This window comes from Physella acuta, unplaced genomic scaffold, assembly GCF_028476545.2.
Source record: "Physella acuta isolate Inbredline_101_S28 unplaced genomic scaffold, ASM2847654v3 ptg000407l, whole genome shotgun sequence".
Taxonomy (NCBI): Eukaryota; Metazoa; Mollusca; class Gastropoda; family Physidae; genus Physella; species Physella acuta.
Genome location: NW_026731926.1, coordinates 114725 through 125455, shown reverse-complemented (window position 1 = coordinate 125455; position 10731 = coordinate 114725). Strand labels below are relative to the sequence as shown.

General features: G+C 31.7%; 1 protein-coding gene and 1 long non-coding RNA gene across 5 annotated transcripts in view; one reads left to right on the top strand and one right to left on the bottom strand.

Moving 5' to 3' along the window:
* Positions 1-2004: 2004 nt before the first annotated feature.
* On the bottom strand, positions 2005-4971 carry LOC131942477 (uncharacterized). The gene is made up of 3 exons (XR_009386765.1): positions 4784-4971; positions 2555-2616; positions 2005-2112 (listed from the first exon to the last, which is right to left on the bottom strand). It is a non-coding gene; the product is annotated as an uncharacterized LOC131942477 (long non-coding RNA).
* Positions 4972-7778: 2807 nt separating this feature from the next.
* The window catches only part of LOC131942478 (serine/threonine-protein phosphatase 2A regulatory subunit B'' subunit beta), an 81048-nt gene continuing 78095 nt past the window's right edge, over positions 7779-10731 (top strand). For all 4 annotated transcript variants that reach the window (XM_059302370.1, XM_059302369.1, XM_059302372.1 and 1 more), the window contains exon 1: positions 7779-7895. The gene's annotated coding sequence lies outside the window, so the exon portion shown is untranslated. The remainder of the gene's footprint in view (positions 7896-10731) is intronic.

The window sequence follows — 10731 nt, the reverse complement described above, 5'->3', positions numbered from 1 at the left end:
TTAAAATAACACACACACACAAATATATTATATTTTATATAGATCTAGAATACAACCTGTATAATAATAATACATCTATAATCTATATAAAATATGATATTTATAGGCCTAAAAGATTTCAATCGTAAATCCGAAATCAAGCCTAATTTAATTAATAAATATATATAGCCTAGATCTAGAGTCTAGATTTCTAGATCTAGATCTATGACTTAAAAAAAACCCTCTTGAAAATTCCGACTTAGACAGTAACATACGACATACAGGATTTATTTTTAATTTATAGACTCAAGAGTAGTCTAGAGATCTAGACTAGATTCTAGATCTAGTTAAATAGTTTCTTTTATTTTACAGTGTAGTTGAGTGGAATTAATTACTAAATTACTAAATAGGCTATTTACTTTAAGACAGGTAGACTAGAATATGTTCAATATCAATTTATATATAGAATCTAGATTATTCTAGATCTAGCGAAGTTTAGTGTAGTCTTGTTGTAGAACTTAAGAACTAAATCTAGAGTGTAGGCAACTGTAGTAATTTAGATCTAGAATCTAGTACTGTGTGACGTCATTTTAGGGGGTGGGGGTCTGGCTTTTTGTGACGATGTGTAGGGGGAGGGGGGGGGAGGTAAAAATCGTCAAAAAAATGCGTGACGTCATTTATAGATGACCCCCATGGAGAAGATCCACACAGAAACAGTTTAAGGAAAGGGGCCTAACATTCAAACAGGTAGAGGTACCAACATGATTTTAGAGATTATGTAGATATACATACATATATATATATATATATATATATATATATATATATATATATATATATATATATATATATATATATATATATATATATATAGGGGGAGGGGTAGAGAGAGAGAGGGTTCATCTGTAAATTGCATCACACATTTTATGATGATTTTTACCTCCCCCTCATAAAGGAGGGCAGTAAAAAGAAGAATGTATGATAGCTGGGTAATCCTAATTTATATAATCAGATTATTGTGGTAAATAAAAGTCAACATATCTAGCCTAACAAAATGCCATGAATTTAAAATATATATTATGACTTAGAGAAAGTTTGGTGAAATGGAAATATCTGCAAATTTGATTTATTGATGATGTGTAACTTGTTTATATTATTCCTTTGGAGCTGATATTAATAAAAAGTTAATGAAATTATAGAGTTTTATCCAATTGATGTTTCTAAAGCTTTGCATGAACTTAATTTAAATATATTTAGCTGCCCAGGCAAAGAACCCAATGAATTTTCCAGAATTGGCTTGTCGTTTGACCGATGGTAACAAAGAGAATCACCCAGGATCTTCGCTGATAAGAAAATCTGAAGACATACCTTATTCTTCTATATCTAAATGTGATTTGTCTAATGAAAATATTTATTCAGTGACAATTGCTAAAGATATTTTACCATTATTTCAAACATCATCTTCTGAAATGTTGTTTTCTATCTCTAAACCTTCCACAATTTCTTCAAGAGATATTTTAACATCTTTACCTACTTCCCACAGTTCTTATGTTCAAAATTTGCAATTTTCTGAGAAACAAAGTAATAATAAATTTGTACCCAGTGTTTTAGTTTCAGCTCCATTAAAATTTAATAAACCAATCAATTTCAAAATTAAATGTTTCTTATCCCATATGAAAGTAGTCTGTTTTATTTAAGAAAAATCACCTTTAAAAAAATTTAATGTTTGAATGTCAATAAATTGTTGACATGGACTGGTTTGCGGGTAAGCTTTTATACTTAGTGTACAATAAAGATTCAGTTTTGATGTCAATATAGTTGCTTCTGAAAGAATTAAACTATAAACAATAGCATTTATATTAATATCTCAATGGCAGTTCAGTATACTTTCATCATTGTTTTCAAATAACAAAACAGAACTACAGTTTTAAAATTGAAAAAAAAAATGAAAATAATTTCATAAATGGATAGTTTTTTAATTACTTAAAACAGAAGATGCATCAATACAGCATTACAATGTAGGCTATATGATTAATATTTCTTTTCATGGACAATCATCATTTAAATTCTTCATTAAAAGTTAAATTCAGCTTCCTTGTGTCTAAAAATCCACATCCATGCTGTTCCATTTACCTAGAAATTAAATAAATAATATTTTTAACAACTTTCTGTAATATGAAAAAATTAATCATTGATTAAAACAGACAGCCAATATAGCAGTTGAATTAAAATTCACCTGTTTCTGTGACATTTGCATGTAAAATTAGAGTGTTCAGAGGTATATACCCAGCCACCTTTAATTTCCCTATCTTGAGCCAGGTACTCATGAGAGCTGGTACTCATGAGACTTAGGACATCATACCAGGACTAAAACCAGGGATCTGAACTCTTATCTTTTAGGATAGAAATGTGAAAGCTACTGTCTGACAGTCCCACTATCAAGCCATACATATTAATACTTACAGTATATAATCTTAGTAGCAACATATTCTTTAAGAATTAGAACACTGAATCGATTTCAAACTTGGGCTTAAGCTGAAAAATGGCTTATTATAAAAAAAAAAATTCAGCTCACCTTTAGTTCAAGATCAGCACCAATAGCCACAGTAAAGTGTGAGAAAATTGCTTGCCAAGTACCTAGGGAATTTAAATATAATAAATTATTAAGTTTATCCATATATTATATTAAAATAATTATTTAACTAATATGAGATATTTATATATATATATATATATAGGCCTATATATATATATATATATATATATATATATATATATATATATATATATATATATATATATATATATATATATATATATATATATATATATATATATATATATATATATATATATATATATATATATAAATATATATATATATATATATATATATATACATATATATATATATATATATATATATATATATATATATATATATATATATATATATATATATATATATATATATATATATATATATATATATATATATATATTATATTTATATTTATATTTATATTTATATATATATATATATATATATATATATATATATATATATATATATATATATATTTATATTTATAAAAAGTTTAATTTATTGTAAAGGTTCAGTTTTCTATCTACTAAGCTTGTCTTAAAAACTAAAATATCTGGTTTACAGTTAACCATATCTTAACTATTACAAAACTATTAGTTTCATTTTCATTACTTGTAACTAAAAATTGTAGTCAATAGATCTAAAACTTAATTCTATTAACAGCTAACTGTAACCATACTGACTCTGACCAATTTATTAATTTTTGTACCCTGTAATTCATTAATAATTAGGCTTATACTAAAAGGCCGAAAGTTATCAATTGTAGATTTTATAGTCCCTGGTCTAGACTAACAAGACTAGTCTACAAGTCTAATAGTACTAATACACATGATCTAGTTTATAAGTTTACTACTAGGCAACTTGCTAGAAGACTAGTACTTAACCAAACTTTAACTTGCTAAAAATAAAAGGGCCTAATACAATAATAGATGGCCTAGTAATACTTTTTTTTTACTGTGCTACTTACACTGCTTTTGGTACTATTACTATGACTAACTAACTAGACTACTAACTAAACTCTATTGTAGCTTGATGGAGATCTATCATCTTGCTCTTCTAGTAGTCTACACTACTTACTACTTAGAAAAGTAGTAGCACTACTGTAACAATTTCAAACTAAATTTAATCTATATATTACTAGATCTACTCATTGCAACACTGTAGTCTGATAAGTCTGTAAGCCCTAAATGTATCTAGACTATTCTAGACCTAGATTCTAGTCTAATTTAGTTTCAGTCTAGTTATTAGTACCTACACTCTACAATAGTCTACAGTACTCTACACTACACTCTACTACTACTCTAATCACTCTACACTCTACTGGCTACTGATCTAGATCTAGTAAATAGCTAGAGTAGATCTAGTCTAGATTCTAGATATAAAAAAATTAATTTAAAATTAAAAACAGGTTAGCCTTACTAGGCATTACTAGCTCTTACTAAACTTAACTAGGTAGGTTTTACCTAAACTAGATCTAATCTAGATCTAGAATCTATCTAGATCTAGATCTACTAGATTCTCTAGATCTAGATTTTAGATCTAGGGCCTACCATACTACCATCTGCAACTAGAATCTAGATCTATTCTACTATCTCTATCTAGATCTAGAAATACTATCTATCTAGCCATCTATCTACAAGCTACTTCTAATAACTAATAGATCTATATAATAATAGGCCTACTTCTAAAATATTAAACAGTAATCACTGAGTAATCAGTACTAGAGTCTAGTTCAGTAATCTAGCTAGATCTAGATCTATTAACATTAACATTGTTGTCTAAGTTCTAGATATCTAGATCTAATATCTAGATCTAGAATCTAGATTCGATTAATAAGTAATAAGTAAGTCGTAGTCGTAGGCTGAGTGAGACTGGAAGTCATCCTCATTTTCCTGTTGTTTTAGTTTTTACCGTCATCCTTTTCTTAATATTTTTAATATTTTATCTTATCTAGATCACTAAAATACTAGATCTAGATCTAATATATTCTAATTCATGAACTTATACTCTTAGAACTAGATTAAAGCAATGTAGATCTTAGTAGGTAGATTCTAGAATCTAGATCTAGTCCTAGGTCTGGGAATCTTAAGTACCTAATCTTAAGTCTCGTAGCAAAGACTAAAGACTGAGTAGAGTCAGAGTAATGTCCCCTAGCCTTGGACAAACTATCAACAAAAGAAATAAAATCAATATACTTACCGCCACAAAACTTTTATATTCAAAAATGCATACACATGTGTTTGTTCCCATCCATATGAACAAAACAGCGTTGAAAGTTTTTACAGTTGTTGCATTTCTGGAACGTTTGATGATTTTGAAATCTTGAAGCGGGACCTACTAACAAATAGCCGCCATGTTTTTTGTTATCAATGGGAAACCCCGTTCACAACAATTGAATGGAGGCGAGCGAGTTGACGAGATTCCTTCCATAATGTTGTTGTCATGGAATAAAAACGTGTTTTTTTAGATTTAGACCGTAAAAAAAAAATAAAAAATAAAAACTTAAGCCTAAAATTAATTTAGAAATTTTATATTCTTAGAATAAATGCTATAAAAGTTGCAAATCCAGAGAACTTGAAAATAATTTGTTGAGTTTAAGGCTACATTTCTATTTATTTTCATCAAGCCTAAGTTATAACCGGATGTTTCACTTTCGTAAGACAAATATTGATTGGCTGTACAGTAACTTAGTGATCGATAACTATTTGTTTACAAAACTTTGCAGATCAAGTTTTTAAATAGCAATGCAAATTTAAAACCCCATGACCTAGTTTTCTATTTTTAGCTTACAATGTGTACAATAAAATCTATGGCAGCCTATCCAATAGCAGGATGCCATGTTTATGTCGCCATTACACGTGAAAACCAAATTGTTTTTGCTTTTTTTTTAATTTTTATTTAGTTACCGAAAATATTATAAACATCAAATACATCCAATCTTTAGTAAAGTCCGAAAAAAACCAGACAGGCAGGATTTTATAACCATATTAATTGTAACTACGCCGTGCCTGATTTTTAAACTAATTTATACACCTCTCAAATACCTTTGAGAGTTTTCTCGCTCGTGTCCATTAGTTCGAAAACTTTTATCTCTCCCTGGCTAACCAGACACGAATTAACGCGAGAAAGAACGATAAACTTACAAGTTCTATACCGGCTCAGGAGTTTGACTCCAATTAGCCAGGCAGGCCTCGACGTAGTGAACTACCTGTTGGTCGCTTATTCATCCGTAGGCTCTGACCAGGCTTTACTTCCCCCACCACCAGACGCGGGACATCGTCCTACCGTTTGGTACCCGGCTAGGTCAGGGGTCGGCAACCTGCGGCTCGCGAGCCGCATGCGGCTCTTTTGATATCAAGATGCGGCTCTCCAGCTCCTTGAACAAATACTAATAATCTTAATAAAAAAATAAAATATTTGAAATAAAACAAATGTTAGTGGCTCTTTAAAAGCAGGGAAATTTTGAAAATTGTAACTTTTGGCTCTTCTGCTTCAAAAGGTTGCCGACCCCTGGGCTAGGTCGATGGTCAGAGGTCTAAAGCTTCTACAGGCCTAAAGTAAACAGTCATATTTATTACTGCTCACTTAGCGGATGGTTCTAGGCTCTCTGTATTTTGTTAGTGTGTGTGTATCGTGGCAGTGGGTGGCTGGGTGGGGGCAACATATAATAATGCTAAAAATGAGTACATATTGGTTAGATGTTAGGGGATCAGCGTGGTTGAATCGGTAAAGCTCGTGGATGCTTAACAGAAATGTCTCGAGTTCAAACCCTAGGGCAGATGAGGCTCGTTAGCTGGGGACAGCAACTCTTCTAGGGGAGACAACTCCAAAATCAAACAAATGCTGCCTTGTAGTTTGTTCTTAGTTGGACAAAGGCTATGGAAACAAATTTAAAAAGAAAAGCAGGCTGAAATCAGAGTCAATGGTCTCAAAGGCTCATAACCAGTTGACACGTATACTTAATTTGGTTGGAGAGGATCCCTTCCAACACTAAAATCAAGAACGAAAAACAAGAGAAGAAGAAGAAGGTTAGATGTTTGTATCCAATTTACCGCTCATTGAACACAATTGACAGCTTTTTAAAATTAGCAGTTTTGTAAATATAGGAATGTTCCTATAAGTTATAAATAATCCATTAATATCTTGGTAAATGGGCGATTCCTCCAAGTTGGGTCCACGTCATTCCGGCTGCTTCTGCTTCATTGACAGCTAACCTTTTCCACGATTGTTTTGGCCTACTTACTTCCCTTTTTCTTTGGCAATTCCAACAATCTAGATCCTGTCTGGTGATGTTTGTATATTATGGTTTACGCAGGGTCTGTCCAATCCATCCCCATTTGAGCTTTCGTATTTTTTAGCGCAATTACCATACTGGGATTGCGATTATTAACTCGTCATTTCTGGATGGATGTGTGGATGTGTGTCCGCAGCTTTAGCAGCTTTAAGTCGTATCTCCTCCTCAACGAAGCAATATCGAGGACTAGTTCCAAAAGCAAATATGTTAAGCAAGTTCCGAGGATGAACATAGGCTAAAAAAAATTCCCGGAATTCCTTCCTGGATTTCACGGAAAAGCCAAAAAACGTCAAAAAAAATGCAGTTTTTGGCCCATATCTCGGTAATTTTTTTTTTTTAAATTACCTAAACACTTGCAAACCGATCGTTCTCCTAGCTTGAACGCACCCCAGCATTATACGTCTTGTGATCACTATCTATTTTTAGATAACATAAGGAAATTGCGCTTAAATTGTCACTAGACATTTTATTAACTTGTTTGACAAAATGGTTTTGCCCTTTTTTTTTTAGTAATATATAGAATTCTAGATTCTAGGCCCATTTTTATTGACTGGGGCTGGCAGAACCAAAGTTAAGAAATTAGATGCCTTTATTTGGAAAAACAACAGTGGTCTATTTTATTGTATTATTGTAATTTTATATGTGGCTTATTATATTTAAAAATTAAATACGCATAGATGGGAATTGAGGGTCGCCCACATCAAATATCAGGCCCTTTGGTTGGGGGGTGATGATCTGATTTTTTTGTGACAAAGGCGTAAAGATTTAATTTTATAATGATTCTAGTCTTAGAAATAACAGGCCTAGCCCAAATTTCATTCATTTGATTTTGAAAGCGTTACTGATTTTTATAAAGTTTGCTTCCTGTTAGCCTCGGTTTGAATGCTTCATAGCAATGATGGCGGACTATGCGAGTTGTAGAGCAACGAAAGTTTGCATTTCATACTCGCAATGGAGTTTAATATAAAAAGTTCGAAATTCTCGTATTATAAGCATGAATGCACGTTTTCTGTGCAGGTGAATTATTATTATTATTTTTAAAAACTTGCCAATTTAAATAAGTGGTTATAATTAACTTTTTTTCTTTGAAAATAAATAAAAAATTCAGTCAGACAAAAAAACAAACCAAAAAAGTTAAAAAGTAAAAAGTTTTTGGAAATTATTTTGCCGCTCTTCATAATTTATTCTCAATGCCTAGATTTTAGAGTCAAAATTTAGTCAAGAAAAAAATCTAGAATAGATTCTCATTCTAAATCTAGTCTAGATCTATGTAATATGTAGGCCTAACTTCAAACTTGTAAGTATTTCTAACTTTCAGATTAGTTAGGCTAACAATCATTAAATTATAAATTATTAAATAGTTAGTTTAGTTACAATAGTTAGGCCTAGGGGGCCTAGGCTATCAGTCATCATTCTTTAATTAAATTTAAAACATTTCGACCAACTCGAATTCTAGATCTACATTTATTTATTATATCTAGATCCAGATCTAGTAGACTCAACCTAGAATACCTAGAACTAGACTCTAGATCTAGAGTAACATTACCAGCCCCGGACACCCTTAGCCCGAAACGGAGACTCCTTTCCTGTTCGAGACACCTAATTTCGTTACTATTTGACATAGAATGAAAACCAAAGCATATAAATACTCTCCATCCAAAGAAGAATAAAAATATGTATTCCCTTTTTTTCCATTCGCAATATAACTTTTAAATATATGCCCCCGAAACAGACGACCCAGTCGTCCTGGACCCGACTAAAATTTTCCCGGTTTTGCCTCCAAACGACTGGTCTTTCCTCCATCCGACTAAGTCATATTTTGCTGTTTTTTTTTCAGCTCAGTTGAATAAATAATCGTGTACTATTAATATTTTATGTGTTTAGTTTTGTGTTTCAGTGTGTATTTGATTTTAAATGCCAAAAATAATATAATTTATAACAATGGAAAAAAAAATATAGGGGAGATAACTCTTCCCAATAAAATGTTTGTGTTATGGTTTACTATGGGTATCGTTTCCAGGCAAAACATGTAAATTTTCATCCTCCTTACGACTACCCCCAAAAAATGTATTTAGTAAAGAAAATAGCATTTTCTATAAATATATATGTTCTGTAGCCTATCCCATTCAATTTCAGTTCATTTTTTCTGAAAAAAAAAATAAACATTGTTTTAAAAAGACGCTAAGTCGTGAGGAGGCTTTGCTTGTCCCGGCAACATAAAAATGGCCGCCTACATGACGGGTTGCTTTTAATTGCTCATATCCCACTGGGTAATTCAATGGATCAAAGTTTGATATAAATGGCCTTATAAATGGACATATTTGCTACCAATTATAATGTTTCTGTATAAAATATTCAAATAACAGTGCAATTAGTATTCAAAGTGAGAGTTACGGAGTTGTTCATTTCGAGGCGCATAGTCGGGCCAGGCAGAGTTACTCTAGACGTGGTAAATGACAAAGCCTATTTTAATAAAAAGGCCCATTCATGGACTATTGTAACTTAACAGTTCAGATACCTCTGGTAGTTCAAAATCACAAAATTAATAACTTGACTTGATTTTTTATTTATTTACAAAACTCAATGAAGAATCGCAACAAATTTTAGCATTAGGATTTGTAAATTACCACGCACCCCTTTTTAATTAACGAAGTGACTACTCAGAAAAAGATGTTTCAGCAGAAAATACAAAACTCAATAGTTCTGGGCATGTGTAGTGACCTTAATAGCTTTGCTAGAGATAGGGTTAGGTTTCTGGGGTTTGTAAACACATGTATGCGCAGTACTATCAAAAACATTGTTGAGTATGAAGGCGGTAGTTTCTCTTCATTGCGCATGCATATCTTTTTCCAACTAGAATCCACCTTTAATTAATACTACTGCTAGACTTCTAGTTAATTTTAAATGATTATTTTATTTAACTACTACTAGGTTTAGATCTAGATTAGATCTACTTTTTAGCTGTTGTTTACTTTTAGTAGCCTTCCAGTACTTAGGTTAGGTTAGGTTTGCCTGTCGTCCCTACTGGGACACAGGCCGCTGACAAGAGCTTTCCAGACTTCTCTGTCCTGGACTAGTCTCTCCAACTGTCCCCAGGTGTATCCAATCTTCTTGGTGTCTTCTTCCAGGTCACGTCTCCAAGTCTTTCTTGGTCTGCCTCTCCTCCTCCTGCAATACTACTAGCAGTAAAATTACCGTTCTGGCCAGTTTAAATTCACCCCAGGTTAAATGCATGAATACACAGTAAAAAGTCTTACCTAAGAAACCACACAAAAGAAGTTATCTATCTTTGAATCAACAATATTCAACCATAATTACTTCAGCACTTATTAGGCCTACCCTGAGGACATCACAGAGCAACAGAATAAGACACATTTGTCAAGAAATCTAGTATAATTTGTTTGTAAATACATCCATGCTCATACTATAGTTTGGTACTAATAGAGCACCCAAAGGTTCAGGTTGAATGAACAGCTATTCTTCATCTAATCCTAACCAACTTTCATATATAAGGTATCTTTCTTGAGTGATGGAAATTAAAGTAAAATAAAATCTTGAAGCAAGTCATAATTTTTACTTAATCTGGTATTTATATAATCAATTATCCACCAGCTTTTTTTTTCTGGAACAATAACAATAGCAATAGCTTTATCTAATACTATTATTGTCTACTGGCAATCAGTAATATTTTTGTTAGCAATAACTACATTTTCAGTGTTATGATTCTCGATACAAAACTCGGAGCACAAAAAAGTCATGCCACGCAACCACTTACTAAAATTTTATTTTTTAGATATTGCAATATATTATGTACTAACCATGTTTTGTTGAGATCTTCAATTTTTCAAATGCT